Source organism: Aotus nancymaae, unplaced genomic scaffold (assembly GCF_030222135.1).
Source record: "Aotus nancymaae isolate 86718 unplaced genomic scaffold, 86718_ANA_hifiasm-v0.15.2.pri h1tg000012l, whole genome shotgun sequence".
In the NCBI taxonomy this organism is placed as follows: Eukaryota; Metazoa; Chordata; class Mammalia; order Primates; family Aotidae; genus Aotus; species Aotus nancymaae.
The window spans coordinates 9,800,382-9,825,688 of record NW_026988423.1 but is presented as its reverse complement, the minus strand read 5'-3'; the positions used below and the strand labels follow the sequence as shown (position 1 = coordinate 9,825,688).

General features: G+C 34.2%; 1 protein-coding gene across 1 annotated transcript in view; it reads left to right on the top strand.

The window, feature by feature from the left end:
• The window catches only part of LOC105719320 (caspase-12-like), a 73,595-nt gene extending 48,549 nt beyond the window's left edge, over positions 1-25,046 (top strand). Inside the window, exon 7 of the transcript XR_010342396.1 lies at positions 24,823-25,046. The gene's annotated coding sequence lies outside the window, so the exon portion shown is untranslated. The remainder of the gene's footprint in view (positions 1-24,822) is intronic.
• Positions 25,047-25,307: the final 261 nt, after the last annotated feature.

Below are 25,307 nucleotides of genomic sequence, written 5' to 3'. Positions count from 1 at the left end.
AAATATCAATATATGCTGTATGAAATGAGGTTCAGGCAAAATTTAAGTGAGTGATTACACTACCTCAAACATAGCTTGACCTTTCTAACATTAAAGATCTCCCAGCCGATCAATCCTGTGGCTGTGTCCTTTTATCCTTCAAGAAATGCCTTAAAGGATAAGAGGAAGCCTGTATTTACTGCTTCAACCTGTAGTGATTTTCTATCCTAAATCTTATATCCTTTTGGGACTCATATCTTAAGCCATTTTTTAAAAAACCTTAGAATGTCTACTTTTTCAGATGCTTTTACTAACCAATAACCTACCAAGATATTGCAAAATGGCAGGGACCAACATTAAACTCCTGCCATGTTTTGCAGCATGTACTGCAATCCCCTAATGTAGATGTAAAATAAAAACTCAGTAAGAAGTCACAGAGTCAGATTGTCTAACAAAATAGACTATAGCTTTCTCTATAGTAATTTACAGCCTTTTTGATGATTCCATATAATTTTGACTTAGAAAAAAATAAGGGCTCTACTTACTGAATTAAACAGCATCTCAATTTAATTGGCTGCCCATCTGACGACCTCTTTCTTAGTCTCATCCTTTTTCCTGTTCTAATATGAAATTCCTGCCAATATTTTCTTGAACATGCTATTTTTTTCCCTTAAAATCTGTATGCCTCCACCTTCAAATTGGAGACCTCAAAAAGTTTTTCTTTCTTCATTATATTTTTAAGAATTGCAAAGTACCTAGATTGCCTCTATATTAAAGTAAAATATAAATTTTATGTTATAGAGCCATACCAAAATGACAGTCATTTAGTTGTTTTGAAGCTCTGACTGCTCACAAGACATTGATTCTCACTGTATCTCAAGTTACATAGGCTTCCCTTTTTATGTATGATTGACTGTAGGGCTGAATATTGAATAAAATAATTGCTACAGCTGTTTAAAATAGGTAAAAATCAAAGGTTTTTACTCTCTGTGGCATGTTACATGTTAGATCTGAATTTTCCCTGGAAGGTAATATGTCCTTGAAGAGAAATCTTAGCCCTGGGTAAAAAGTGGGAAGCAACACCAATGGATCTATAGCACATTTCTAGCCATAGAAATTCTCTCCTGTTTTTGGAATCAGGACATAAGTAAGTTGTCAATTTATGTTGTCTAAACTAATGTATCATTCTCTCTCAAACATGTACTCACTTAAAAAATATACAAGGACATAATGACCTTCCACCCATTATGTAAATGCAGACATAATTTTTATAGGGAGAACTGGAAGATCATCTTTGTGAGAGAGAGAGAGAGAGAGACCTTAGAGCAAAACCTCAAGATAATGTTTCTCCAACAGCACTATAAAACAGCTATTTACTTGACCTACTCACAATAGAGGTCCTTCACTGCATCCTTTACCCAGCTGTATATTCTAACCTAGGTTTTTAAAACTTTCCTGAAATTGAATACCTGTGATTATATTTACATTATTTATCTCACATTGTTGTTAGAATCAAATCATCCAATAAGCAGGGAGGTGCTCTGCTTTAAGAATAATGTTATCCAAATGTATTATAAGAAAGGAGCTCTTAAATGCCACATTTTCCAAAAGAACAGAAAAATTAAAAACCTTTTAAAACACAGAAAATACAGCATCTCATATAAAAACTCCAGGGATATGTAGGAAATGTGATGAGACTATTTCTCTAAGAAGAAAACAAAGGTAAACTAAGCAAACTTAAAAAAATAGGATCAGATCCACAAAATCTCAATGAAACCATCCTCAGAACCCTACTATATTTTCCATTTGTCATCTCAGACTACCCAAGTCTCCAACCAGACACCAGGCTCTGTTTCACAGGAGAGCCAAGTTCTACAGTTAGAATGTTTGCTCCAAACATAGCTGGATTAAGGAAGTGTCACAAAATAGCAGATTTTAGAACCTTTCCTCTTTACACGTAGTATGAGATTATCCTAGGCTGGGTGCCATGGCTTATGCCTGTAATCCCAGCAGTTTGGGAGGCTGAGGCAGGTGGATTACTTGACGTTAGGAGTTAGAGACCAGCCTGGCCAACATGGCAAAATTTCATCTCTACTAAAAATCCAAAAAGAAAAAAAAGAAATTAGCCAGTGTGGTGGTGGAAGCCTGTAATCCCAGCTACTCAGGAGGCTGAGGCACAACAATTGCTTGAACCCAGGAGGCAGAGGTTGCAGTAAGCTGAAATCATGCCACTGCACTCAAGTCCAGGTGACAGGTGAGACTCTGTCTCAAAAAACAACAACAACAACAAAAATCTGCATACTGCTAACTAGTTTTCCCAGCACCATTTATTAAATAGGGAATTATTTTCCCATTGCTGGTTTTTGTCAGGTTTGTGGAAGATCAGGTGGTTGTAGCTGTGCTGTCTTATTTCCGAGATCTCTATTCTGCTCCATTGGTCTATGTGTCTGTTATGGTATCAGTACCATGCTGTTTTGTTTACTGTAGACTTGTAGTATAGTTTGAAGTCATGTGGCATGAGACCTCCAGCTTTGTTCTTTTTGTTTAGGATTGTCTTAGTTATAGGGACATTTTTTTATTCCATATGAATTTTAAAGTAGTTTTTACTAATTCTGTGAATAATGTCAGTGGTAGTTTAATGGGAATAGCATTGAATCTATTAATTACTTTGGGCAGTATGGCCATTTTCACTATATTGATTTTTTCCTATCCATGAGCATGGAATATTTTTCTATTTGTTTGTGCCCTTTCTTATTTCCTTGAGCAGTGATTTACAGTTCTCCTTGAAGAGGTCTTTCACGTCCCTTGTTAGCTGTATTCTTAGGTATTTTAGTCTCTTTGTAGCAATTGTGAATAGGAGTTCATTCTTGATTTGGCTCTCTGCTTGTCTACTGTTGGCATATAGGAATGCTTGCAATTTTTGCACATTGATTTTGTAGCCTGAGACTTTGCTCAAGTTGCTTATCACCTTGAGGATCTTTTGTGCTAAGTAGATGGGGCTTTCTAGATATAGGATTATGTTGTCTGCAAACAGATACAATTTGACATCCTCTCTTCCTATTTGAATACCCTTTATTTCTTTCTCTAGCCTGACTGCCCTGGCCAGAACTTCCAATACTATGTTGAATAGGAATGGTGAGAGAGGGCATCCTTGTCTTGTGCTGGTTTTCTAAGGGAATGCTTCCAACCTTTGTCCATTCAGTGTGATATTGTCTGTGGGTTTGTTATAAATGGTTCTTATTATTTTGAGATATATTCCATCAATACATTGTTTTTTGAGAGTTTTTAAAATAAAGGGATATTGAATTTTGTCAAAGGCCTTTTCTGCATCTATTGAGATAATCATGTGGCTTTTGCCATTAGTTCTGTTTATGTGAATTATGTTTATTGATAAATTATGTTTATTGATTTATCTATGTTAAATCAGTCTTGACTCTCAGGGATAAAGAAAACTTGAAAAAAAAAAAAGATTGCCCCTCTGATTCATGGAAATTCAAACAGAAAAGAAGAAAAATAGAACTTATTAGTCAATAATTTGAACTCCTTCTCTTGGCAGCATCCTCTGATCAGCATTATAATAATTATTTAAAAGGAGTGATTCTGAGATCTTTAAACTGCAAATACTCTCAGAAATTCTCATATGATCTGAAACATCTACTCTAAGTTCTCAAAACAAACAGAAAAATATTATTGTATTCTTTAAACAGAGTCTATATCTTTGATATAAACCACTGACTACATCCCAGGGATACTTCAAGGAAGAAAAGACCCAAGAATATTATGGAGTAAGAGCTGAACAACTAGAAATTTGAGGAAATTGATTTATTTAGTGGAAATGATTTTTGTTTACTGATAACATGACAAAGCTTAGAAATTCTGATATTTTTATTAACTAGGAATTGAACCCCATATACTAAATTGGAAAAACACACACATGCAATAGAAAGCCTCAGTTTCCTTTGAGAAAGCTATGAGATGTAATGTCTTAGAATCCTAGTTTATTAACACAAATGCCATTAAAACTTTTGTAATATTTTGAAACTTAAATTTTAAAAAAGATTAAATTCTGAAGACAAGTAAAGTTTTTCTGTATCCTAATAATTAACTTGATATAAATGAAAAGATGCAATTTAAAAATGTACATACTGGTATAATTTTTTTTATTACACTTTAAGTTCTGGAGTACATGTGCAGATCTTGCAGGATTGTTGCTTAGGTACATGCATCCCATTGTGGTTTGCTGACTGCATCATCCCTGTCACCTACATCAGGCATTTCTCCCAATGTTATCCCTCCCCAACCTCCCCACTCCCTGCTATCCATCCCCTAACCCTCAACCCCCAACACACCCCAGTGTGTGATGTTCCCCTCTCTGTATTCATGTGTTCTCACTGTTCAATACCCACCTATGAGTGAGAACATGCAATATTTGGTTTTCTGCTCTTGTGTCAGTTTGATGAGAATGATGGTTTCCAGATTCATCTATGTCCCTACAAAGGCCATGAACACATCCTTTTTTATGGCTGCATAGTATTCCATGGTGTATATGTGCCACATTTAATGATTGATGGGCATTTGAGTTGGTTCCAAGTCTTTGCTATTGCAAGCAGTGTCACAATGAACATACATGCACATGTGTCTTTATAATAGAACGATTTATAATCCTTTGGGTATACATCCAGTAATGGGATTGCTGGGTCAAATGGCATTTCTAGTTCTAGATCCTTGAGGAATCGCCACACTGTCTTCCACAATGGTTGAACTAGTTTACACTCTCACCAACAGTGTAAAAGTATCCCTATTTCTCCACATCCTCTCCAGCATCTTTTGTCTACAGATTTTTTAATGATTGCCATTTTAACTGGTGTGAGATGGCATCTCAATGTGGTTTTGATTTGCATTTCTCTAATGACAAGTGATGATGAGCATTTTCTTGTATGTTTGTTGGCCTCATAAATGTCTTCTTTTGAAAAGTGTCTATTCATAACTTTCACACACTTTTGGATAAGGTTGGTTTTTTCTTGTAAATCTGCTTTAGTTCTTTGTAGATTCTGGATATTAGCCCTTTGTCAGATGGGTAGACCGCAAAAATTTTTTCCCATTCTGTTGGTTGCCAGTTCACTCTAATGATTATTTCTTTTGCTGTGCAGAAGCTCTTAAGTTTCATTAGATCCCATTTGTTTATTTTGGCTTTTGTTGCCATTGCTTTTGGTGTTTTAGTCATGAAGTCCCTGCCTATCCCATGTCCTGAATGGTACTGCCTATGTTTTCTTCTAGGGTTTTTATGGTGTTAGGTCTTATGTTTAAATCCTTAATCCATCTGGAGTTAATTTTTGTGTAAGGTGCAAGGAAGGGGTCCAGTTCCAGCTTTCTGCATATGGGCTAGCCAGTTTTCCCAACACCATTTATTAAACAGGGAATCCTTTCCCCATTGCTTGTTTTTGTCAGGTTTGCCAAAGATCAGATGGTTGCAGATGTGTGGTGTTGCCTCCAAGGCCTCTGTTCCGTTCCATTGGTCTATATCTTTGTTTTGGTACTAGTATCATGCTGTTTTGATTACTGTAGCCTGGTAGTATAGTTTGAAGTCAGGTAGTATGATGCCTCCAGCTTTGTTCTTTTTGCTTAGGATTATCTGGGCTATGCGGGCTCTTTTATGGTTCCATATGAAGTTTAACATGGTTTTTTCCAGTTCAGTGAAGAACGTCAATGGTAGCTTGATGGGGATAACACTGAATCTACAAATTACTTTGGGCAGTATGGTCATTTTCACTATATTGATTCTTCCTAACCATGAGCATGGAATATTTTTCCATCTCTGTCTTCTCTTATTTCTTTGAGCAGTGGTTTGTAGCTCTCCTTGAAGAGGTTCTTCACATCCTTTGTTAGTTGTATTCCTAGGTATTTTATTCTCTTTGTAGTCATATAATGATTTAAATGAATCTTAGTTAATACAGCTTATGAACTGAAAATAAATTTAACATGTTTGAAAACTTAGCAAATACAGAAAGTGACAGAAAGAGAAGGAAAACTTATTCATAATGTCATCATTCATAGATAACCACAATTAGCTTTGAAGGTTGTTTGTCATATATTTGTTGTATGAATGTGTGGGTGTACAGTTCAGTTTACCGTTTGGAATTATTTTTCTCTTAAAACCACATTGAAACTTTTTCATAAGGTTAAATAATTTTTTCTAAAGCAATAATTTGAATAAATTATGATTATTAATTATACAGCTATCCCATAATGTCATAGTTAATGAATTTTCAATTGTTGAAGATTTTTTTTTAATGTTTTTATTGAATAAACAGTGCTAAAATAAATGCAATTCCAGATTAACATTTGCCACTGTCTGGTTATGTCTTAGAGTATAAATGATTTGAAGATATCTAACCATTGAAATCACCCATTAAGGTTTTTAATATGTTTTCTTTAAATGGATCTTCAAACGTTTTACCACTTTACAATTCCATCTGACAATGTAAAAGAAAAGTCTATTTTAAAATATTTTTGCCAATTTTGAACATAATCAAAATTTGTCAACTTGCCAGACATAATTTTTAAGATACCTTATATGCTAAATTATATTTTCTTAGCAAAATGGCTTAAGAACATGTGTATAGAAATTGGTTAGCCCCAATCTTGTGATTCAACTCTACTACTAAGCAATTTTGGCAACACAATTGCCCTTTTTATGTCCCCATTTTCTCATCTGAAAAGCAGGTTTCACAATAACACTTACCTCCTATATCTGCTATGATATTTAAATGGTTTAATTTAACACAGTGCTTGGCACATGGTAAATGCTTAATAAACAGTAGACATAATTTTGTTGTTACTACTAGAAGTACTACTAATCTAAAGTTAATTTGAACTTCTCTTTACATTAATTGAAAATGTTTATTTTACTGGAATTCCACATTTATGTTTAAGACATTTCAAAATTATGGGAATTTTATTTCTATTGGTTTATTAAAGTTCTTTACTTTTAAACTGCATTATTTTGTAAGTGTATGAGCAAAGGCATAATCAAGTAAAAATATCCATTCAATTTCACTAAAGAAAATAATAAAATTTCAAAGTTCAGAAAATGTCATAAGCCATATTAAAAAGATAAAGACAGTCTTAGGGTGCAGACACAATTCCAGCTTTGAACATGAGATTCAACTATGTAACCTGGGTAAATGCTTCTGGCACTCTTAAAATGTTCTACATTTGAAAATGTAAGAAAGAAATTAGGCATCATTGAGGAAAAGAAAGAACAAGGGAAGACAGATTAGTCACTTTCCAAAAATTTCTTTCTTCATAAGTTTATGACTAAATCTTGGCATGCAGGGAAACTTGGACTAACACAGTCACCATGCCAGAGCAATTTTATGTAACTTTAAAAAATCAACTTCAAATATTATCATTTCTAGTTATTCCCACTTTTATTCAACTTCCCTGTCCTAGGCAGGTGGATCACGAGGTCAGGAAATCGAGACCATCCTGGCCAACATGGTGAAACCCGGTTTCTACTAAAAATAAAAAATTACCTGGGCATGGTGGCACATGCCTGTAATCCCAGCTATTCAGAAGGTTGAGGCAGAAGAATCGCTTGAACCAGGAAGGCAGAGGTTGCAGTGAGCTGAGATCATGCCACTGCACTCCATCTTGGGTGACAAAGCGAGACTACATCTAAAAAGAAAAGTATATAAATGTAGATTGTACAATATTGTGCAATCATATACATTATGAAGGAATGACAAATCCCTAATGTGTTTCACAACCTCTATCTTTCATCCTCACATCATCATGAGACAGTATCAAAAGGCTTTTATTTCTGAAAATACAAATCTGAACATACTTTTAAAGGTATTTGATTGGCTCTCAAAGAATTATAGGAAAACAATCTGTATCCAGTGACATGGTATAGAAGGATTTTCAATATACTGTACAATCAAATATTTAAAAGAGTAAAAGAATTCTACTTCTAGCCAATGTGGAGAAACAGGAACCTGATTAACCATTCTTCTCAAAACAACCAAAATAAGAAACACATAAAAATATATAACTATATGTTATGATACTACATACCAGGTAATAAAAGATATTTATCTCTGAGAGGTGAGAAATAAACTAGGTGAATCTTAGGATTATTTCACTTTATTGCCTGGAGAGATAGTCAAGGCTATAGTACAATGAGGAAGAATCTGGGCAGAATCTAGTGATTTCCTTCTAGAAGAACGAGCTGATAATATAGATCTTTCCATAAGAGAAAGGGGTGGCTGGAATTTACAGAGGTTAGTGCTAGAGAGAAAAAAGCTGCAGAGTCAGGGGAAGGTGGTTGCAAGGGGAGAAGCTATCTGGAGAAATGCAGGTTTCTTCAAGCCTTCACTCATACTGATCAGTGCATGCTATATGAGGTTACCACCAGAAACCACAGATTAAACAGCCAAAAGAATTAGAGGAATAATGCCTATTCCCACCAGTCAGAGTGGGAACTTATAATTCATGAAACATTTGGTGTACAGGTAGGGAACTCAGAAGTGAATTGCTTCATAAGTGAAGTCAAATTAACTGTAAACAAAAAGCTCACCTGGTTTTGATTAAAACAGTCTTAAAAACCAGACCAAAAGGATCAAATTATTTTCACACAAATTAACTGCTCAGGAATATATGTAGAAATACAAAAATATCCAGCACCCAAAAAGGTAAAGTTAGCAGTATCTGATGTCTAGTATAAATTACCAGATATGAAAAGAAACAATAAAATACAATATATACAGCAAAAAATTAATCAAACTAACCCTGAAAAAATACAGAAGGTAGAATAATCGATGAAGCTATCACAATATTTATTAAACTTTATCCCATACTTTGAAGTAACTAAATTGAATTTATTCATCTGAGAAGTGCTAAGACTTAATTCAAACTTACAGTTGAAAGCAATGTCGAAAATGCAAAATATACGAGATTGGATTAATAATACTAGTTTATACCTTATATTAGGAAAGATAAGAGACATGGCAACATAAACAATCCAAAAATTAAACAGAGAAAAATGAAATGTTGAGAAAAACATTAACAGAGCATAAATCAGCTGTGGGACAATTTAAAGAACCTGGTATGGTGTAATTTGAGTCCCTGAAGTATAAAAGAGAAAGAAAAACAGAAAATATATTTGCAAAAAAAATGACAATTTTTTCAAAATTTTTGGTTCATCAAAAATCTCAATCAACCCCAAGCACAAGCAAATTTAAGGAAACTGTAGTAAAGTGTATCTTAACCAACTTGCTAAAATCCAATGATAAAAAGAGATGGAGAAAAGGCACATTATATTCAGAGGGAAAAAAAGATGAAAAATTATAACAGACTTCTAATCAGAAAACTGAAAGCCAGAAGCCAGTTGAGGGGTATCTTCAACGTACTAAAGTAAAAATGCTATCACTCCAGAATTCTGTACCCAGAAAAATGTATTTTTAAATGCAGATGAAATAAAAGCTGAACATACAGAAGCTAAAATAGTGCATCATCATCATGTCTGAACTAAAAGAAATGTGTTACAGGAGGAGTAATTAATAACAGATGAAAAGTATAATCTACACAATTAAATAAAGAGCCCCAGAAACATAACTACATAAAATATCTTTCTTATTTAAAATTTTTTAAAGATAATTAACTGTTAAAGTAAAAATAATAACATTATATTGTTGAATTCAGAGCTCATGTAGAAATAAAACATTTGACAACACCACCACAAAGTCCAGGAAAGAAAAGATGAAAGTATATAAGGTTTTATACTAAAACAGAAATGGTATTATTTGTAGAATGCAGACTATGATAAGGTAGACATGTATGTTATAACCATTAAAGCAACTACAATAACACCACAAACATTTATAGCTAATAAACAATCACAAAAGAAAAAAAGAAAAATACATAAACTTATCAATAAATCAAAAAAAGGTAGAAAGAGGGAAAAATAAGTTAAACAGAACAGGAAGACAAGAAATAGCAGCTGAGTGCAGTGGCTCACACCTGTAATCTCAGCACTTTGGGAGGCTGAAGTCAGTGAATCACCTGAGGTCAGGAGTTCGAGACCAACCTGGCCAACATGGAGAAACCCCATCTCTACTAAAAATACAAAAATTAGCTGGACTTAATGGCTGGTGCCTATAATCCCATCTAATTTGGAGGCTGAGGCAGAAGAATCACTTGAACCCAAGAGGTGGAGGTTGCACTGAGCTAAGTTCACACCACGGCCTGGGTGAGAGAATTAGCAAGGTGTATTTAAACAAAAACATGCCAATAATTATATTAAATGTAAATGATCAAAATGTTCCAATTAAAAGACAGACTGTGAGTGTCTAATATTTAAATGGGCAAGCATGAAAATAAAGTAATACTCTTACTCCTCCAGAAAAATTCAGTCTAAAAATAAATGAATGAATGAATAAAACATTACTTGGTGCTAACTAAGCAAGATGTATATCTCTGGTGGGAGCTGAGGAGCTGTGGTAATCCAGCAAGTCATGTCAGAACCTGAAGAGAGAGTGTCTGTTTATCACATGTCAAATCTCATGGTGAGAGTGGGATTCAGGAGGATAGTTGAGTGAAGGATGTTGGAGCCCATAAGGCTTCCATGCATGGGAATGACAGTGGTGGCTAAGCACTGAGGGTCAGAGGACTAACCATTATAAAGAGGGCATGGTGGGTGGCTTAATATTTGGTACTGAAGCCCAGGCAAAATGAGAAAGGTAACCAAATGAGGGAGGCTATGGAAGCCCCCATAGCATATCTGAGCTGGAGTAGGGTTAGGAATGTGTTCATAACATTTGAAACAACCAATTAAGTAAATATTTTCAGACTAATGGAAGGCAGGGTGTTGGAAAAGAAAGAAACATTTACGGAAAGAGAAAAACCTAGAACAAACCCTCTGGTATTGACTGGTTTGGAGATATTATGAATGTGCGATTTTTAACTGACAAATGTTATTGGTAGACATGATATAGAGATATTGATATCCTAGCTCTGTCATACGAGAGAAATTTGAACAACATACCTTAATAACAATGACCAAATATAGTTCCCAAGTTTTGTTTTCCAAATTTCATTGATAAAATGAACCAGAACTCCTTAGAGCAGGGGTCCCCAAACCCCTAGCCACAGAACAGTACTGGCCTATGGCCTGTTAGGAGTCAGGCCACACAGCAGGAAGTGAGCAGCAGGCAAGCATTACCTCCAGAGGTCTGCCTCCTGTAAGGTCAGCTGCAGTATTAGATTCTTACAGAAGCAGAAACCTAGTTGTGAACCATGCATGCAAGAGATTTAGACTGCGTGCTCTTTATGAGACTCTAATAACTAATGCCCGATGATCTGAGGTGGAACAATTTCATTCCAAAACCATCCCTCCACCTCCTATCCATGGAAAAATTGTCTTCCACAAAACCAGTCCCCTGGTGGCAAAAAAAGTTGAGGATTGCTGCATTAGAGAAATGACTGATTCCAGTTCCAGGAGAGAGGAAATACAAAATTAACCTTTAAATACATTTTTCATGCCAGAGTATAAGGGGGATTGTTCAAAAACCATAGACATACTCCCAAAAGATGCATAAAATATCTTGAAAGTGCTTCTATTAACCAAATCTTGGGGAATTTGAGATATAAATAATGAGCATAAAGATTTTTAACCTAAATATTAAAGTAAGAATTTGTGAATTAATACTAATATAAATAAATAAGTGAATAAAATTAAAATTCAAAGAGAAATTTAAAATTTGAAGTAAACTGAAACCTAGTTTCAAAGTGCCTTCACAAAATTACAGTGGGAAAAAAGAGAAATCTTATTCACAGGAGTCTGGCTAACACCTCTTAATTAAAGAATCAAAGTTACTATCACCAATGGTGGAATGAATGGAAACGACATAGTATCTTATATGTAATTTAAGAATGAGTATGTATAAAACACATTCACGCTTCTGTGATATCCCTGCAAAAGATGCATAGTCTATTCATGAAGAACCATCAAGCAATCAGAAACTGAGGGGTTTTCTATAAAATAAGTGGCTTCCAATTTTCAAAAGTATCAAAATTACATGGGTTAAAAAAAGATTGAGGAAGTATTTCAAGTTTGAGCAGACTCAAGAATAATCAACTAAATGTAACATACAATTCTAGACTAGAATCTCCTGCTTGAAAGGACATTCTGGGGGGCAATTGGTGAATATTAAATAAATTCTGAGAACTAGTTCCCATAATCTATTAATGTTCATTATCCGATTTTGATGGTAATACTATGTACAAGGATATTGGGATATTGTCTTTGCTTACAGATGAATATCAAACTGATCATTGGTAATTAAGCATCAGTTTGTCTAATTTATTTTAAATCCTTCAGGTTGAATAAAATGATATTTTTGTATTACATGGGCAACATTTTTTGAGATTTTTAAATTAAAAAATTAAATTAAAAATATGTGTCAAGTATTTATGCATGTAAATACTACAACTTTCTTGAAATTATTAAGAAAATTTAAAAGATAAAAAGTAAATTAGAAAACATTTCAGGCAAATACTCATACATGTCACTAAGATTTTCATGTGGGGAAATATAAATGTAGGATCTAATTCAGGTACAGTAGTATTTACACAAAATTTGAGAGACTAGGAAGTGAAAGTCAGAACTGGCAGTATTTAGGAAATCAGTATTTAGGAAATATCAATTTTAATATTAGCTGATACAGAGTCAAAGTGGGTAATTTGTAAAAGAATATTTAGAAACATTTGGCAACACCTCTTATACATCATCTGTCAGACTATATTCCTATTATGCTACCACAGCAGGAGCAACAATGGTTTCTCTTTCTATTCCACTTTCCAGATCTTGTGTGGCTGCTTCATATTGCCAGAATCAAATCCTAAAACGTGCTGGCAAGCATTTTGGAAAATGTAATTCCCAGGCTTCCAATTCTCAATATATAGAGATATATTTTCCTTCTTCTATGGGGTCTTCTATATAGACCCTATAGAAGAGGGAAAATAGCATTTAGTTGGCAGTAGAAAATTCAGCACATGATAATTGTATTAATATATAAGGATCTTATTAAAAGTTAATGGATTGATTAATTTAGAAAATCCCAATTGAAATGTTATTGCAGGACATAGAAAAATTACAGGAAAAAGTATACATTATTAATAAGTATGACAAATATGTAAAATGCACTTATTCTTCCTTATTAAGCAAAATTAAATTTATGTCTATTTTTTCTAGAAAAGATGTAGTAAGTCGGGCAATCTCATATATAAATGATAATAATATACACCACCATTTACTTTAGGACATGGATTTGCAAAATGTATTAAGTGGCCTAAAATATGTAGTCTGCCTCTGTAATTGGATTTCACAGAATGTATTCTTAGAAATTTCAAGCAACAAATACTTATATAAGTGGATACCTTTTTCTTATTAAAAAATTGAATCAACATAAAAGGCAAACAATAGCGGAATTCTTAAAAAAAAAACAAAAATCATTCCACAGGATGAAATGTTATCTAGCTATTAAAGATTATGACCTTGAAAAATGTATACTTAAAACCAGAATTAGTAGAAAGAAGGAAACAATAAAGATTAGAGCAGAAATAAGTAAAATAAAGACTAAAATATACAAAAGATCAACAAAATGAAAATTGGGTTTTCAAAAGAGACAAAATTGACAAATAATTAGCTAGACTAATTTTAAAAAGTAAGAAGATCCAAGTAAATAAAATCACAAATGAAAAAGACATTTCAACTAATAACATAGAGATACAAAATATCATTAGATTATATGATGAAAGTGTATAAGCTAACAGATGTGAAACCTAGAGAAAATGGAAAAATTCCTTGACACATACAAGCTATGAAGAATGAAGCAGAAAGAAATTAAAAACCTAAACAGACCAATAACTATTAAGATTGAAGCAGTAATCAAAAGTCTCCCAACAAAGAAAAGCCCAGGACTGGATAGCTTCACCACTGAATTTTACCTAACACTAAAGAACTAAAACCAGCTGGGCACGGTGGCACATGTCTGTAATCCCAATATTTTGGAAAGCTGAGCATGAGGATCACTTGAGGTCAGGATTCGAAACCAGCCTGGTCAACATGGCAAAAGCCCTTCTCTACTAAAAATATAAAAATTAGCCAGGCATGGTGGCACATGCCTGTAATTTCAGCTACTCAGGAGGCTGGGGCACGAGAATCACTTAAATCCAAGAGGCAGAGGTTGCAGTGAGCTGACGATGCACCACAGCATTCCAATCTGGGCAACAGAATGAGACTCAGTCTCATAAAAAGAAAAAAACATTAAAACCAATTCTGTTTGAACTACTCTATAAAACTGAAAGGGAGAGAATTTTTCCAAACTCATTCTGTGAAGCCAGCATCACTTTGATACCAAAACCAGACAAGGGCATAACAAAAATGAAAAGTACAAGCCAATATCCCTGATTAACATAGATGCAAAAATCCTCAAGAAAATACCAGCAAGCTGAATCCAACAGCACATCAAAATTATACACCATATTTAAGTGTAATTTATCCAGGGATGCAAGGGTGATCACACATTCAGAAATCAGAAATGTAATAGAACACATCAATAGAATAAAGGACAAAAACCATGTGATTATTTCAATAGATGCAGAAAGAAACATTTGATAAAATTCAACATCCCTGCATGATAAAAGCTCTCAAGAATTAGATTTAGAAGAAACCTATGTAAACATAATAAAGACCATATGTAACAAACCCACAGCCAACATCATACTGAATGGGGAAAAACTGAAAACTTTTCTCCAATAACTGGAAAAAGCCAAAGATGCTCACTTTCACCACTTTTATTCAACACAGTACTGGAAGTCCTGGCCAGAGCAAATAGGCAAGAGAAAGAAATAAAAGACATCTGAATTGAAAAGAAAGAAGCCCAACTGTCCCTCTTTGCAAATGACATGATCTTGTATATCAAACAACTTAAAAACTTTACCAAAAATCTTTTAGAAGTGATAAATTCAGTAAAGTTACAGGATAGAGAAATCAATGTACAAAAAATCAATAGCGTTTCTATACACCAATAACAAACTAGTTGAAAAAGAAATAAAGAAAGCAATGTCATTCACAATAGCCAAAAAATAGTAGAAATAAATTTAACCAAACAGGTGAAAAGTATGCTCCATAAAATTATAAAAATCTGGTGAAAGATAATGAAGAGAATATAATCAAATGGGAAGTTATCCCATGTTCATGTATCAAACTATTTAATACTGTTAAAATGACCACACTATCCAAAGCAATGCAAGCATTTCATACAACTCTTATCAATATATGACTTACATTATTCACAGATATAGAATAAACAATCCTAAAATTGATATGGAGCCACAAAAGATCCTGAATAGACAAAGAAGTCTTGAGCAAAAAGAGGCAAAGTTGAAATCTTCAGACTATCTAACTTCAAAATATACTAGAAAGCTAAAAAATATACTATTAATAGAAAGAAAACCAAACAACGTGGTAACTGGCATAAAAACAGACACACAACCAATGGAAAAGAATCAGTATTTCAGAAATAAATCGGCATATTTATAACTAACTGATTTTTCACACCAGTGTCAAGAACATACAATGCGGAAAGGACAGTCTCTTCAATAAATGGTGCTGGAAAAACTGGTTATCATATGCAAAAAAAAAAAAAAGAAACTAAATCCCTATCTCTCACCATATACAAAAATTAACTCAAAATGAGTTAAAGACCTAAGGGTAAGACCAGAAACTACTGGAGGAAAACATAGGGAAATTCTTCAAGACATTCATTCAGGCAAAGATTTTATAGATAAGACCACAAAATTATAGGCAACAAAAGCAAAAACAGACATATGATATGATATCAAACTAAAAAGCATCTGCACAGGAAAGGAAAAAAATCAAAAGAGTGAAGAGATCACTCACAGAATGGTAGATAATATGTGCAAATTATTCTTCTAAAAAGAGATTAATATTCAGAATATAAAGAACCTCAAATCCACAGCAAAAATAAAATAGTTCAATTAAAAATGGTCAAATTATCTGAATAGACATTTCTCAAAAGAAGACATATAAATAGATAACACATATGAAAAAATGCTCAACATCACCAATCAGCAGGGAAATGCAAATCAAAACCACAATGAGACGTCACCGTACCCCAGTTAAAATGGCTACTATCAAAAAGACAAAAAATAACAAATGCTGGTAAGGATGCAGAGAAAAGGAAACTCTCATAATCTGTTGGTGGGTGGAATGCAAATTAGTACAGCCATTATGGAAAATAGCATCCAGATTCCTCAAACACACTACAAACAGAATTACCATATGATCCAGTAATCCCATAACTGGATATATAGCCAAAAAAAAAGCACATCATTATGTCTAAGAAATACCTGAACTCTCATATTGCAGCACTATTCACAATAATCAAGATACGAAGTAAACCTAAGTGTCTATCAATAGATGAATGGACATAGAAAATGGTATATATTCACAATGGAACACTACTCAGCCATAAAAAAGAATAAAATACTGCTATTTGTGGCAATATGGATGAACCTGGAAGACATTAGGCTAAGTGAAATAAGCCAGGTACAAATAGATAAATACCACATAGTCTCATTGATATGTGGAAACTAAATAAGTTGATCTTACAGAAGTAGAGAGTAAGAAGAGAATAATGCTAGTTAGAGGCTGGGATGGGTAGGGAGAAGTGGGGATAGAGACAGGTTGGTTGCTTAAAAAATATGAAATTACAGCTAAGTGAGAGGAATCAGTTCTGGTGTTCTATAGCACTGTACAATAAATATAGTTCACAGTAATTTATTCCATATTGTTAGGTACCTAGAAGAGAGAATTTTGAATGTTCCCAACACAAAGAGATGATAAGTGTTTGAAGTGCTAGATATGTTAATTATCCTGGTTTGTTTATTACACATTGCATACAGGTATAGAAATATTGCATTGTACCTTGTAAACATGTACAATTATTATGTATCATTTAAAAGTATAATAAAATAGTAAATTTAGATGGTAAAAATAAATAAAAGAGAAAAAATCTTAGTATGCACTTAATTTTTAAAACCATGGTAAATAAAAAACAGTATCAGTATAAAATAGGGATATATACATACAGACTGACAGATATTATTAATACTGTATTTTCTTTTTCCTTATTCTTTTAAAATATTTCCCAGATATTCCACAATTCATTTATGACAAATAAAATTTAAAAAAATAACATTTTCACATAAAATAAATCACTAAACTCCTTTTAGGAAAATAACACAAAAAATGCAGATGAGGCAGAGAAAGAGATTTAAATATTATATTTATTGGTATGTAAGAAATAAGTGAAGGCAAGAGTCTACATACATGAAAAGAAGTCCAATGTTAAGACTGGAGAGAATGACTACATTATAGTCCTTGTCCTGTTGTAAGTCTTCTACATATCCTAATTTGAAATTATTGATAAAATGGATGTGCCGATATATCACTACATTTACTGTTGAGTATCAACTCTGTATTTAGGACCAACTCTGAGTATCAACTCTGTGATTTTAATTTAGAAATGCAATTTCATTTCTAACATCTTTTTAATTATCTAAGAGCACAGTTTATTTCAGTTTTAGTGATAAGGTCCAGGGCAATGAGCGGAGCCATTTTCCTGAAGCACTCACTGTTAAATAGTACATACAGAGATACACAGATCTTGAATGGCAAATATTAGAAAGACATCTATATTTAGTATTAAATATTTGAAGGTTTTTTTCAGATTTATACCAGCATTCTTACTTGAGATTTGGCAATCAAAATGGCTTATTTAAATTAATAGTTCAGATTCAGCATCTCCCCTGGAACAAACACACACCCTTATATCAAAACAGCTTACATAAGATGACTAGTGACATCTGAATGAAAGCCATGCCTATGAATATCAAAATTAAGAGAATCATGGCTGTATGAGGCTAAATGCTGTAGCTTCAGACAGTATTCAACTAAAGAAATGTTGATATTATTGACCACTCTAATGAGGAACTTCTGGTCAACGTTTTGCCTCTATTACTTGACTCTACATAGAACAACGCAGATAGGTTTGCAGGTAATGTTTTCCAAAGTCTAATTTAAACTAAATCTATATAATTTCTAAATGTATCCCATCTCTTCCTCCTGGTCCCTCTCCATCTTGATCCTTTCATGTTTTTCTTTCTGCACTTTTGAACTTTCCTTACTTCCAGTTTGTCTAGTATGTATTTTCTTATCTGATTTTGCTCAAATAAAATGCTTTTAGAGGCAGAAAGACGAGTGTTTCGATAACCACATGTGTCATTAGGACAGCTCTGTTACCTCGAACTAAGTATTTCAGATTTACACATTTTGTTAAAATTTATTTTTATTTCTTAGCTATTCAGGGCACAACTAATTTTGGTATTAAAAAATCATTAAAAATTCAGAATTGCAACTTGTTTAAAATAGAATTCATTATTGAGATACACTGTGCCTATTAAATCTTCTGTGCATACTGTCTAGGCCCCTATTTAGAAGAATAACTTTAAAGTCTATTAGGATTAACTTAATGCTAAGCAGGCTACTATAATTTAGTCAGCCAAGACCTGGGATGGAGTACTTTGGAAGTACACGGGAAGACTTCCTGGTGCCTTCCATCACTTTAGATGACACTTAGTCCAAAAAGAACTGAGCATGAAATATTTAGAAGAAGAGCCAAAAGGAAATTTTATCAGAGAAAATAAAGTCATGTAAAAAAAAATTGACAGTGAGAAAAAATAAGGCAAATCTAGGGAATTTAAAAATATTTTTGTATGCCTAGAATGTAAAAGATAAGGTATGAGTTGAAAAGATTAGATATGCTGGTGAAATACATAGGAGTAATTATTTACCCTGGGACAGTGTAAAGCATTTCAAAATATTATTAAACAAGGGAGTTAAATGTATTCAGATTTATGATTAAGTTTCATTGGCACTAGTAAAGTTGTTGAGAGCCAATAAGCTCCAATGAATGAGTGATGGTCATGGCATTTTATTATGGTTTATTAAGGCCATGGCAGTTTATTTCAGCAGCTACCAAGTAAAACTGGTCTTACAATAATAACAGGTCATTTCAGCAGCTGGCTTGTAGCATAATCCCTCCGAAGGCAATTGTATACTGAGTGTTTCCCAGCCCACCCCACCGCCACCACCAATTTTCTTGACTCTAATTTAGTTAGGTATGATAAGATAAATTCATATAATAAATTTTCACAAATTTAAACAAACTGGATCACTTTCTTAAAAATATATAAATTACAACAACTCATTTGATATAAAATGGAGTATGTGAATAGCCTTATAACTATTAATGCAATCGAATACATAGTTTAGAAAGCCTCAGAAAAAAAATCTAAGAAAAAATATTTTGACTGTACTAATGTCAATATCCTGGTTGTGATACTATATTATACTTTTGCAAAATGTGATCATTAGGAAAGCTGAGTAAAAGATACATAGGATCTCTGTGTTATTTCTTACAAATGCAAGTGAATCTACAATTATTTCAAAATAAAAAGGTAAAAATTTTATGACAAATTAACAATGAGAGCACATGGACACAGGGAGGAGAACATCACACACTAGGGCCCGTCAGGGGTGGAGGGCTAAGGAGGGATAGCATTAGGAGAAACACCTAATATAGATGACAGGTTGATGGGTGCAGCAAACCACCATGGCACATGTATACCTATGTAGCAAACCTGCACGTTCTGCATGTGTATCACCGAACTTAAAGTATAATAATAATAATAATAATAATAATAATGAATGATTGAATAAAAGATAGAGCATTGCATTCCCCTCCACCGACCTCTTTGAGTAATACTAAAGATCTTTTTAAAAATTATCATAAAAGTTAATGAAATCAGTATGAAAGATGAAATAGAATGCAGTGGCAAAAGAGAAAAAAATATGGGTAAAACAAACTCAATTATTTAACATATTGAGGAAGAAAAGGAGCTTGGGGAGAATCTATTTCAACTAAGATAGGATGGTAAGTTTAAGAAACTAGAACATGCTGAAAAATATGCAGTATATAGAACTTGAAACCAAAGGAAAAGAAGGCAGTGCGTCAATATTGAGAGGCTTGAGGAGTAAGAGACAGGGAAGAAGAAAGCTATGTCACTGAATCTGATATACTCATCATCCAAATACTACAGGCTAAGAAAAAAAAATCATATCTATATTTCCTTTTGCTCTAGGAAGTAGCTTCATTATAAGGACTGTGAATGCATTAAGCACTTCAGTGTTCACCTTAAGGGCATGCAATATAGACTATTTTCTTTTTCTAGTCTGGCATGCTCTGGGGCATAAAATGATTTGGTTGCCCAAGTTTTGACATTTTAAAATATTTCAAGTTTAAATGTTTAATTAAGTCGGTGGACCCTGAGGTCACTTGGCAAAGGGTAGTTTTTTTTGTTTCACTTTGTTTTGATTTTGATTTTGGATCAAATTCATTAAAACACACACACACGCACACACACACACACAATTTGAGAAAAGCATGGGTAAATCTGTTAGAAAAAAAGCTTTTCTAAAAATACTCATTTACTGCTCTTTCTTGAGTTATTCAGAGTTACAAGGAAGTAGTACTTCTGCATAGAAATATCTGGAAGTGTTTCATTGGAAAAAAGTTTATTATCCTAGTAAATGATGGAGTAAATAACAAATAATAGGCTGGGCGCAGTGGCTCATGCCCATTATCCCAGGACTTTGGGAGGCCAAGGTGGGCAGATAGATCTCTTGAGGCTAGGAACTCGAGACCAGCCTGGCCAACATGGTAAAACCCTATCTCTACTGAAAATACAAAAATTATCCAGGCGTGATGACACACGCTTGTAATCTCAGCTTCTCAGGGAGGCTGAGACAGAAGAATCGCTTGAACCCAGGAGGCAGAGGTTGCAGTGAGCTGAGATTGTGCCACTGCACTCCAGCCTGGGTGACAGAGTGAGACTCTGCCTCTAAATAAATAAATATTTAAAATAATATACACATGGGTGGGAAAGTTAACAACTGAAACGCATAACACCAAGGAATCCTGTAGCTTTAATATACATCCGACTCTATTCTAACTTAAGATGCAGACTCAGCCTGGACTGATCAAAGACAATCAGATTAATAGTGGGGAGTTATGTATATTTCACTGTAGTTTAATAATTTAGTGCTGCATTAAATCCTTTGGGGATTAAGGCATTATATAATTTATTCATAATCCATAAATTAATTAACTGATTCATTGATTCAGGGACTTTTGCTAGTTAGTGAGCTCTCCGATTTGCAGGCATTGGTTCAATTTTTTGTTGTTGGTGTTTTAGCAAAACGTGGCAAAGTTTCCTGCACATGGTAATACAGTTATTCTTTGGTATCCATGGAGGATTTAGGGGATTGGCTGCAAAACCCCTGTGAATACCAGAATCCACAGATGCTTAAGTCCCTTATATAAAATAGTATAGTATTTGCAGATAACCTATATGCATTCTTCTATATACTTTAAATCACTTCTAGAGTACTTATATTTAATTTACATAGCAATCTGGATGTTGTATAAATTGTTATACTGTATTATTTTTAAATATTTTTATTGTTGTATTGTTATTTTTTGTTATGTTTTTAAAACTATTTCAATCCATCATTGGTTGAATTAGAGAACAAGTGTGCAATTTAAAAAAAGTGTGGCATGTATTATCTGTAGCTATTGAATGAATTTCTATATATATTTATCAAGATAATTGAGACAGACATTTATGTTTTTTATCACATGTTCTGTTTTTTTTAAATGTTCTGTCCCCTTTCTTTGCTGCTTTAAGTAGCTAACCACATTCTACTTTCTTTCCTCAGATGAGATTTGTTTTGGTGCTTCTTGACTTTTGTTTCCAAGTGTATAGTCCCACAGAAAATAATAGGATTTGAAGAAATGTGCTGTATCTCTAGACTAAAAAAAGATTCTTCCAGGCTGAGTGAGGGGTGTGTGTGTGAGTGTGTGTCTGTGTGTATATACGGAGCTGTGGGGGTGGGGCTGGGAGATGCCATGTGGCAGCATCTCCTAGGATGTGGCAGAACCTCAGTAATGAACACACATTATATTGAGAAGACTGGAAGGGTCCAGCACTTCCAACCAATATGGTAATTTCCATTCATAAGGAAGACACAGAAACAGTGTGCAATTGGTATTGCCAGCTGGATAATGGAATTCTTTTTTTTTTTTTTTTTTTTGAGACGGAGTTTCGCTCTTGTTACCCAGGCTGGAGTGCAATGGCGCGATCTCGGCTCACCGCAGCCTCCGCCTCCTGGGTTCAAGCAATTCTCCTGCCTGAGTAGCTGGGACTACAGGCATGCACCACCATGCCCAGCTAAATTTTTGTATTTTTAGTAGAGACGAGGTTTCACCTTGTTGACCAGGATGGTCTCGATCTCTTGACCTCATGATCCACCCGCCTCAGCCTCCCAAAGTGCTGGGATTATATGGAATTCTTAAAAGAAACATAATCAGTGATCAATTAGTCATCCCTGATGTTTAGTGTAAGATTTCAAACATTTGGAGTGAAAAAAATAACAAATATGATTGACATTAAATTTTTCACAAGGCTATGGAAATCAAGAGATGAGTTTATTAGTTGAGATTTATACATTATATAAAGAAGTCCCTGGTAGAAAAGGCAATAACAAAAATAATGACCATAACCTTGTATGTATAGGCAGAGTGTTTTTGTTTTCCCAATGAAGCTCATTGAAATCAGCAGAAGTCTTGTATGAGTCATTCATGGGCATGGGAAATCTCTCAGATAGAGAAATATATAAACTTTGAAAGCAACTCTGAGAGATTTATTCACTAATTGCTTGAGAGAGGATATTGAAATTTCAAAAGAAATAATAAAATGTGAAAAATTTTTGGAATTTACCAGACCTGTATCCAACCTGCAGTGCAAGTAACATGAAGATTATCTGTTGATTCTTATTCTGTGATGACAGAGACACACTGGCACCATCTTGTGATGACACCAGAGAATAAAACAAAAGGCCAAAATAATAGAGCATATCAGATCATAAATAAGAGAGAAATGGGAGCTAAATGAGATACAGACTTTCCATTACTAGACATATAAAATGTTAATATCTGATTAAATGTGAATAACACAGTAATACATTCCAGTAACACATAATGACCATGCATTATTTGCTAAAATAATGATTATATGGATATATCATGACAATGTTTTTAAATTTACTTTCTATACTTCATTCTAAATAATTTTCTCAAACTTAAAATAGATACATTATTTTACCTCTAGTCAAACGTGATTTATAAATTATCTTTCTGGTCCTCTTTTTTAATCCATAAAATGAGGAGTTCGTTATATTAACTGATCGATTAAGCTTCTTCTAGATCCATAAAATGTCTTAGTGACAATGATAATAGAGTAACAGTTCAGCTAATAGAAGAAAGAAATTTTGGTTCACTAATTTGTTTATTCAACAAATCTTAGTTGTCTCTGCTTTACTAGCTATTATAGTAAGTCCTAAAATTGAAAATACACGTAAGATGAAGATATTTTCCATAAAAAGGCTGAAGACTATAGGGACAGACATGTACACAAATAATTACTCAAGATGCAGTACTCTGCATCACACAGAAATAAAATCATTTTGACTCAATTTTGGCCGAGGAAGGTGGCTCACACCTGTAATCCCAGCACTTTGGGAGGCCGAAGCCAGCGTATCACAAGGTAAAGAGATCGAGAACATCCTGGTCCACATGGTGAAACCCCGTCTCTACTAAAAATACAAAAATTAGCTGGGCGTGTGGCTTGTAACTGTAGTCCCAGCTACTCGAGAGGCTGAGGAAGGAGAATTGCTTGAACTAGGAAGGCAAATGGTGCAGGGAGCCGAGATCACGCCATTGCAGTCCAGCCTGGCAACAGAGTAAGACTCCGGCTCAATAAACAAATAAGTAAAACTATTTTGACTCAATTTTCTTTTTTGCTCGTTCAAAAAAGCAGATTCTCTCTGTTGTTATACATAACGAGTCAAAATTTTAGCATTATCTGTCAGAATACTTAAATTCACAGGTATTTTTAAAGAACTGGAGAAGGAAGATACGTTACTCCGTTTTCACACTGCTGATAAAGACATATGCAAGACTGGGAAGGAAAAAACGTTTAATTTGACTTACAGTTCCACATAGCTAGGGAGGCCTCAGACTCATGGTGGGAGGCGAAAGGCACTTCTTACATGGTAGCAGCAGGAGAAAATGAAGCAGCAGCAAAAGCAGAAACCCCTGATAAACCCATCAGCTCTCGTGAGACTTACTAACTACCACGAGAATTGAACAGGAAAGACTGGCCCTTATGATTTAATTACCTCCTCCTGGGTCCTTCCCACAATATGTTCGAATTCTAGGAGATACAATTCAAGTTTAGATTTGGATGGTGACACAGCCAAACCATATCAGAAGATAAACGCAGACTACAGAAAAGGTAACTGAATATTGTTTTTCTTTCTCTTAAAGATATGGGATTTGCTATACCCCTATCTGGCCGACGTAGTGAAACCCTATCTCTATTACAAATTCAAAAATTAGGCAGGCGTGGAGGCTATGAGAAAGAGCCAGAACCATTTGTTGAGTGTGTGCTAAGCACTGTGCTAGGAGCTATCTATTGCCTCATTTAATTTTTACAAAATTAAATCCCATTACCAAATTTTATATTTGTGTGTGTGGAGGTTCACAGCTCTATCTTAATATCATTTTTGTTTTTCAGATGGAGCCTCACTCTGTCGCCCAGACTGGAGTGCAGTGACACGATCTCGGTTCACTGCAACCTCCACCTCACAAGTTCAAGTGATTCTCCTGCCTCAGTCTCCTGAGCTGGGACTACAGGTGCCCGCCACCACGACCAGCTAATTTTTACATTTTTAATAGAGACGGGGTTTCACTATGTTGGACAGGCTGGTCTCGAATTCCTGATCCTCCTGCCTCAGCCTCCCAAAATGCTGGGATTACAGGTATGAGCCACTGTGCCCAGCCAGATACCATTCTTCTTAATTTAAATCATTATTTCACAGATCAGAATCTGTCCTATTCCTTCAGCCATCAATCTTTCCCTAGTTAAGGCTGAAGGATATTATCAAATTTATTTTGGAGATAGAAATTTTCTTTGTTGGTAATCATTCTTAAATAATGAAATAGTGTCCTGAGAGAACAGTAGAAGTTCTACTGATTTAGAACATTTTAAATTAGACATAA